At 44.3% G+C, this 8,547-nt stretch overlaps 1 pseudogene; it reads left to right on the top strand.

Annotated features, from left to right (window-relative positions):
- The first annotated feature begins 449 nt into the window (after positions 1-449).
- Positions 450-8,076, top strand: LOC149158029 (kinesin-like protein KIN-14R pseudogene; annotated as a pseudogene).
- Positions 8,077-8,547: the final 471 nt, after the last annotated feature.

The raw sequence follows: 8,547 nt of genomic DNA, 5'->3' as shown, positions 1-8,547 counted from the left end.
TAAAATTTATATTTTTTTTAACAAATTTTTATTATTAAAAAAAAATTATTATAAAACCACAAACCAATTTAAAACAAACTTATTTTTCTAATTTAAAATTAAAAAAATTATTATAAAAAAAAATTTAAAGTTAATATTTTTTTTGTTTTTTTTTTTTTTTTAAAAAAAAAAAAAAAAAAAACGGTGGCCATTTGCCCCCCGGTCGCCCGTGGTGGCGCGGCGGTGGGCGGAGTGGCCTGCCTGCAGGCCCTCCGCCCACCATCGCGCCACCACGGGCGGCCGGGGGGCGGATGGTCGATTCCGGGAATCGACCATCCGCCCCCCGGCCGCCCGTGGTGGCGCGGCGGTGGCGGAGTGGCTTGCAGGCGGATGGTCGATTCCGGGAATCGACCATCCGCCCCCCGGCCGCCCGTGGTGGCGCGGCGGTGGGCGGAGTGGCCTGCAGGCGGATGGTGATTCCGGGAATCGACCATCCGCCCCCCGGCCGCCCGTGGTGGCGCGGCGGTGGGCGGAGTGGCCTGCCTGGGAGTGGCCTGCATGCAGCAGGGATGCGAGTTTTTGATGTCTTTATACAGGAGGATAAGATTCTTTCTGAGCTTGACATTTATGCTCGGGTTGGTTCAAACACTCCACTTGTTCTGATGGATGCCCCGGCACATGTTATCGATGGGGGAACTCTAACTGTTAGATTTGAAGCAGTCACTGGTAGCCCTATTGTCTGTGCCATCATCATTAGAAAAGCACAATCTTTGGGTCATAAAGGGAGTAAACATCCTATCGTGATTGCAGAAGAAGCTGATTTGAAGCAAACGAACCAGGCACTAGCAGTAGGTGAAGAGGGCTATAATCAGAAGAGTAGAGGCAGGAGTTGTAAGTCTGTTTTGGAGTATGAAAAGAAAATAGAAGAGCTGCGTAAAGATTATGAATTGAAGAAGAAAGAATGTCATGAGGCATGGATGTCCCTGGAAGATTCCAACCGCCAACTTGAGAAACTCGGGAATGAACTTATGCGCAAGTCTTTGCATGTTGGCTCTTTAGCTCATGCTGTGGAGGGCCAAGTGAATGAGTTAAGAGACCTTCAGGACCAACACGAGAGGGAAAAGAAATTGTGGGCCTCATCAGTCAACCATTTAAATGACAAAATCAAGGTACTGAAGAGTGAATATGTTAAACTTTTGGAGGAGGCAAATTGCTATGCTTCTGCGCTACCTAATATCAGTGAAATGACTTCCTCTGTGCAAGCTCTGGTTAATCAGCACGAGGAACTAAAACTCCAGTACACTGAACTGAAAACAAAGTTTGTAGAAGAAAGCAAGGAACGCAAACAACTTTATAACAAACTTTTGGAGCTGAAAGGAAATATTAGAGTCTTCTGTAGGTGTCGTCCATTGAGTGCTCAAGAGGTTGCAGAAGGAGCTGTTTCTGTGGCAGAATTTGACACTGCAAAAGACTCTGAGATCAGTATCCGAACCAATGGAGCCTCCAAAAAGGTCTTCAAATTTGATTCAGTTTTTACTCCAGAAGCTGGTCAAGTGGATGTTTTTGCAGATACTGCACCTGTTGTGGTATCAGTTTTGGATGGGTACAATGTTTGTATATTTGCATATGGACAAACTGGAACTGGAAAGACATTTACAATGGAGGGAACAGAAGAAAACCGTGGTGTTAACTATCGAACATTGGAGGAGCTGTTCCGAGTAGCTAATGAAAGGAAAGGACAATTCAAATATGATATCTCTGTGAGTGTGTTAGAGGTTTACAATGAACAGATACGTGACTTGCTTGCATCTCCTCAGCTAGGACAAGCTGTAAAGAAGCTAGAGATAAAACAGATGGCTGAAGGGATTCATCACGTACCAGGTCTTGTTGAAGCACAAGTGCACAGTATGAATGAGGTTTGGGAAGTGCTGCAAACTGGAAGCAGTGCTAGGGCTGTTGGCTCCACTAATGCCAATGAGCACAGTAGTCGTTCTCACTGCATACTTTATGTGATGGTAAGGGGGGAGAACTCAATTAATGGAGAATGCACTAGGAGCAAGCTTTGGTTGGTTGATCTAGCTGGAAGTGAGCGAGTAGCAAAAACTGATGTTCAAGGGGATCGTCTTAAGGAAGCACAGAACATCAACAAGTCACTCTCTGCTCTTGGGGATGTGATATCCTCTCTTGCAACTAAAAATAGTCACATTCCCTTCAGGAACTCCAAGCTGACACACTTACTACAAGATTCATTAGGAGGAGACTCAAAAACACTTATGTTTGTACAGATTTGTAAGGTCTTCGCAACTCGAGCAGACGAGCGTCGGGTGCGACGGGCGCACGGGCACAGCGAGCGCACATCGGTGCGACGAGCGGGCGGACATGCGACGGGCGGGCGCTCCTTATGCGACGAAGTGCGACGAACATATGCGACATTAAGTGCGACGATAGGGAGAAACACTTAAATAAACTAAGTGTTGGACTCTTGTTTATATGTGATGGCTAGATGGAGCTAGGCCGACTTGTGGAGGAGCACATGTGGGCGTGTAGTGTTGGTTTATGGGGCCGGCCTTAAGGCTGGACACCCCCTCCAAACACACGCAGAAATGTGTATAAATGCAGAAAGACTTGAGCTCATTTGGCATCAATCCAACCAAGGAACTTCGCATATCTCTTCTACGCATTGAGCAGGGGTAAAAGGGCGCAGATAAGTGCGCATAGCTCATGCGCTCTAGGAGGAAGTGTGCAGTTTTACCGGAGGTCAGTCGTAGGTCGACAAGAGTGTGGTTTGAGGTGGAAATCGTGCAGAGTCTAAGGGGGAGTCTTAGGTGTCTCAGGTGAGCACCCTCCTACCGTGTAGATTGGCATTGATGTTGTAAAAGGTTGTTCTATGCCTTGATTGTAAATTATTCTAAGTATAGACTTGGAGTTTTGCCAAGTATACTTGATGATGTATTATTGAAGAACTGTTATAATATATTGTTGGGCAGACTGTTCGGGAGTTTCCCCTCCCTTTATACTTGTTTGCAATTGTTGATGTTCTTGGTTAATTGCATATGGATAATGAATGAGTATGGGCTTCATTAAGTATAAAGGATAAATGCATTTTACTTGGTTGCGAAACACAAACTAAGTAAGGACAAGTGAATTAGGCGTAGTCCACGAAAGTGAGTATTGGTGAAAAGAAAGCGTTCGGTGGTGCCGCACCTCGCTATAAGCGGTTGGAAGAGCACCGCAGGTGTAGGGGCGTGACAAGTGGTATCAGAGCAAGGTTTGCTCATGAAGGTTTGAAGTTGATGACAGGTGATATCGAGGCTTGAACAGGTTCAGGTGTTGAAGCATTTGAAGGTAATTTCAAGACTCGGTTTGAGCAAGGTTTGCTCGTGACAGGTACTGCAGGTGAAGGAAACCGTTTCACACAAAGTGGAACAAGGGTTGGTTCTAATTGCAGGTGACTTGGTGAAGCTGTTGAATGGTCGAAACTAGATTGCAAAAGGGTAAGAATTTGTCAGAGATGGCAACTGAATCTCAGGCTGGGTCTAGTCATGTTATGAAAGATACTACTATTGGGTTCATTGAGAAGGTGTTGGAAAAAATGGAGGCTATGGAGACTTCTTGGGATAAGAAGATGGACTTGCTTGCTAAGGAGCAAGAGATCAACTTGAAGACAAAAGAAGAGCTCGAAGAACTCCAGACACAACATGATGAACTCCGAACACAGTATGAGTACACTGATATTATGTGTACACAACTTGAAGTAAGGGTCAAAGAGGTTGAAGAAGCAAGGGATCAGGGTCTTGCAGAGATCGTGAACTTGAGGAAAACTCTTGACACAGCCAATGATGAGATAGCGGTGTTGAAGAAGGCAGTGAGGCACAACTCAGGTGGAGGAGTACCTCATATGAAGTTCAAGGAACCGGAATCTTATGATGGCACAAGGAATGCAAAGACTCTTGGCAACTTTCTATGGGACATGGAGCAATACTTGGAACGGTTGGGTCTATCTGATGATGAGACAAAGGTCAAGGTAGCTACTCAGTTCTTAACAAAGGATGCTAAGATGTGGTGGCGAAGAAGGTTAGATCATATTGCCAATGGTAGTGCTGATGACATTACTTCGTGGGATGACATGAAGAAGGCTTTGCAGACTCATTTCAGTCCTCGGGATGAAACATGGGAAGCAAGGACGAAGATTAAGTACATAAAACAAACCGGAAGCCTACAAGCATATCAGTGGGAGTTTGCAAGTGCGGCTCTGGAACTTCCTGACATGGCAGAGAGGGACAAGGTGTTCAACTTCATTATTGGGTTGAAGCCTTGGGCACACAATGAAGTGAAGAGGCAGAAGATTAGGACACTTGAAGAAGCTTTTGCTGCTGTTGACGGGTTGGTGGAACATTATGATGAAACTTCTGATGATAGGAAGAAGAAGTTTGAGAAACCGAAAGAGAAGAAGAAGGAATATGCTTCGAAATCGGATCATAGTTCGAAGACGAAGAAACCTTTGAAGTATTGGATATGTGCTGGTCCACATACGGTGAAGAATTGTCCTTCCAAACCGAAAGTGGATGCTATTGCACAATCTGATGGAAAGAATGAAGGTGCTTCTGTGGGGATGATGCAGATACTTGGTGCTTCTGCTACTACGGAGGTGGTCTCTAGGAGAGATCCTGAAAGGAACAGATTGGAGTATGTTCAGATGAAGGTTGGAGGTGCTGATGTACTCACTATGGTGGATAGTGGGGCTTCTCACAACTTCATGAGTGAAGATACTGCAAGAAGAATTGGGTTGAAGTTTGTACCGGTAAAGGCACAAATGAAGACAGTGAATTCTCCTCCTATGGAGATTCTTGGTATAGCTGAGAAGGTGGACACTACACTTGGTGAATGGACCGGGAAGGTGGACTTCACTATAGTGTGGATTGATGACTATGAAGCTGTATTGGGGATGGAATTCATGAAACAATTTGAGGCTATGGTTGTACCACATTTGAGGAAGCTCTACATTTATGATGGAAGGGAAGATGTACCCATTGGTGTTCCAACCATTGGTGTGACAAGGCCTAATTGTAAATTAGGAGTGATGCAAATGGAAGATAAGGAGAAGGTGAACAAGCGGTTGTCCACTATTGAGGCAAAGCTTGTGGAGCAATCATTGGTCATTAGATCACTTTCAGATAGCATCTTGGATTTGACAAGAAGGCTAGATTTGGTGGAGGATGATGATGATGATGTTGAGGTATATGTGAGGCCGGATGTCCAAGACCGGGTTGCTTATCTACAAAGGATGGAGGTTGAGGATCCTGATAGATGGATTGAGTTGATTAGTGAGGGAGAGCCTTCAGGCTCTACTCCCTCTACATCTTCTTAGATGAAAGGAGAAGATGGGGCTCATTGTTAGCTGCTCATGGAAGTGAGTCCTTAGACATGTTTGAGCAGGTATGATTGCTGGTGCAGGGATGGCTTGGCATCAAGCATCATGGCATGTTGCAGATGGATGGAGTTTCCATGGACCTGAGCATGGATTGTAGAGATGGATTCTTGATGAGTCAAGAATGTGGCAGATGTTGAGGAACAACAGATGATGGCATGAGGATGTTCACTCTCATGGATTGGGCGTAATGGTTGGATTAGCTACCCAACTAGTTCAGACATGGGGTCGCGAAGTGTACAGAGATGTGTTGACATTTTGTTGGAGTATCATGATAGAGGTTCACATGGTGACACATGATGAGGTTGACACGAGTTGTTACAATGGAGATTGTGACAAAGGAGTCAATGATCATGGATCGAGATGATATCTGATGGAGTACATACCGTAGAGGTGTATACCTTGGTATGGTTGTCTTGGTGACAGTTAGTCACTAAGGTGGAACATGATGGAGATGGGATTCTACATATGTTGCAGGGATGTTTGCCTTATGTGGAGGAGTTGACATCATGGTTGATGATGATCTTGGTGGAGAGCTACCGAGATGGTATGTTGTCGAGGACGACAACGATTTCAGGTGGAGGAGGATGTAAGGTCTTCGCAACTCGGGCAGACGAGCGTCGGGTGCGACGGGCGCACGGGCACGGCGGGCGCACATCGGTGCGACGAGCGGGCGGACATGCGACGGGCGGGCGCTCCTTATGCGACGAAGTGCGACGAACATATGCGACATTAAGTGCGACGATAGGGAGAAACACTTAAATAAACTAAGTGTTGAACTCTTGTTTATATGCGATGGCTAGATGGAGCTAGGCCGACTTGTGGAGGAGCACATGTGGGCGTGTAGTGTTGGTTTATGGGGTCGGCCTTAAGGCTGGACACCCCCTCCAAACACACGCAGGAATGTGTATAAATGGAGAAAGACTTGAGCTCATTTGGCATCAATCCAACCAACGAACTTCGCATATCTCTTCTACGCATTGAGCAGGGGTAAAAGGGTGCAGATAAGTGCGCATAGCTCATGCGCTCTAGGAGGAAGTGCGCAGTTTTACCGGAGGTCAGTCGTAGGTCGACAAGAGTGCGGTTTGAGGTGGAAATCGTGCAGAGTCTAAGGGGGAGTCTTAGGTGTCTCGGGTGAGCACCCTCCTACCGTGTAGATTGGCATTGATGTTGTAAAAGGTTGTTCTATGCCTTGATTGTAAATTATTCTAAGTATAGACTTGGAGTTTTGCCAAGTATACTTGATGATGTATTATTGAAGAACTGTTATAATATATTGTTGGGTAGACTGTTCGGGAGTTGCCCCTCCCTTTATACTTGTTTGCAATTGTTGATGTTCTTGGTTAATTGCATATGGATAATGAATGAGTATGGGCTTTATTAAGTATAAAGGATAAATGCATTTTACTTGGTTGCGAAACACAAACTAAGTAAGGACAAGTGAATTAGGCGTAGTCCACGAAAGTGAGTATTGGTGAAAAGAAAGTGTTCGGTGGTGCCGCACCTCGCTATAAGCGGTTGGAAGAGCACCGTAGGTGTCGGGGCGTGACAAGATTAGTCCAAATGAAAATGACATAAGTGAAACACTTTGCTCACTGAATTTCGCCAGCAGAGTTCGTGGAATAGAGTTGGGTCCTGCTAGGAAACAGTTTGATTCTACAGAGCTAGTGAAGTATAAACAGATGGTCGAGAAGGCCAAACAAGATGGAAAATCAAAGGAGGGTTCAATGAAGAAAATGGAAGAAACCATACAAAATTTGGAAGCAAAACTGAAAGGAAGAGACCAGGCAAACAAACTTCTTCATGATAAGGTAAAGGAACTAGAAGGACAACTTGCAAATGAGAGAAAGGCTCGATTGAATTTGGAAAACAAACTCAAAGAACAACAGCAGCAGGCAGGAAAAGTGGCTGAAAAGCCACCCCTCCTCGTACGTCAATTTGGAGGTGTAAACACTGTCAATGAAACAAATGTATTGTCTAAGGACTTGGTCAACCTCTCAGACGCTTTGACTGAAAATAAACAAATGCTGAATGCTATGGAATGCAATGGAAAACCACAGGAGGGTGAGCTCCTTTTGAAAAATGGCCTGATAGATCCTTACTCAAAGGGGCAGAAAGAAAATAAGTCTGAGCCATATGATGATCAAAATGTGAAGCCCATTCCAAGGAAAACAGGCAGAGCTTCATTGTGTACAACTGCTAGAAGAACATCACTAGTTCCTCTGGCTGCAAGACGAATTACCATGGTCCCTTTGCCAGTCACAAGGAATGATGGCGTATTAGATGGGAATATATCATCTTCTCAAACAAATGAGGATGAACAAGCTAACAGCAAAGAGTATAACAAAGAACCTTTTGCTGCTAATAACAAAGAGCCTTGTACTGCTAATAAAGACCCTGTCTTGTTTCCAACTGCCACACCTATTAGCTTAAGGGGGCTAAGGAATTCTAACACACTTAATAAATTGCGACAAAGTATAAACAAGAAAGTTCACCTCAATTCTCCTGTGCTCAAAGGGCCAAATGATGGCACCTCAATGGCTGCTCCCTCCTCAACATTCAGGGGGCAAAAGCTTCCACCAATTGATACCACTAGAGTTAGGCGTGTAAACTCCACGAACAATTGCGCAAATTCTAACATAATTTCCTTCTGCAACAAGTCAGCTTAGTTATTCTATTCACACAGCCCTCGTTCGATGCCTACCTCGGTTGCAATGTTATCTCATGGTCAAGGCGGTTTGAGTTCCGTAATTTACTAATTTGAATTGTTCACTCGACCCAGATGGTTGAATACCAAGACACCGTCTTCTACTACACACACACTTAGTTGGGTTCTATTCTTGGTAAAAATCCAATGGGGAATGACTCTCGTTACGGGAACAAGTATTCCTTCGATGTGGTTTTCATACTTTGGAAGCTATGTTCTTCGGACAGTTTCAATATATATATTTTAAATTTCATCAAATCTATCTCATAGAGAATTCAATTCAGTCCTGACGTAAATCCTTTATTCTCTGTTCAGAAACAAAATTATATATTCTTATTTTAAAAGTATTCTTGTTGTTTTTGTTTTGTAGAATCCTTAACTCACTATGCACTCCAGACTCTCGTATATCCCTTTCTTATAATTGGTTTATACA

This window comes from Pinus tabuliformis, chromosome 5_2 (genome assembly GCF_031772625.1).
Source record: "Pinus tabuliformis cultivar Carrire ecotype Pingquan chromosome 5_2, CPIR1, whole genome shotgun sequence".
Taxonomy (NCBI): domain Eukaryota; kingdom Viridiplantae; phylum Streptophyta; class Pinopsida; order Pinales; family Pinaceae; genus Pinus; species Pinus tabuliformis.
Note: the sequence above shows the minus strand (reverse complement) of the source record. Positions and strands in the feature narration are given on the sequence as shown.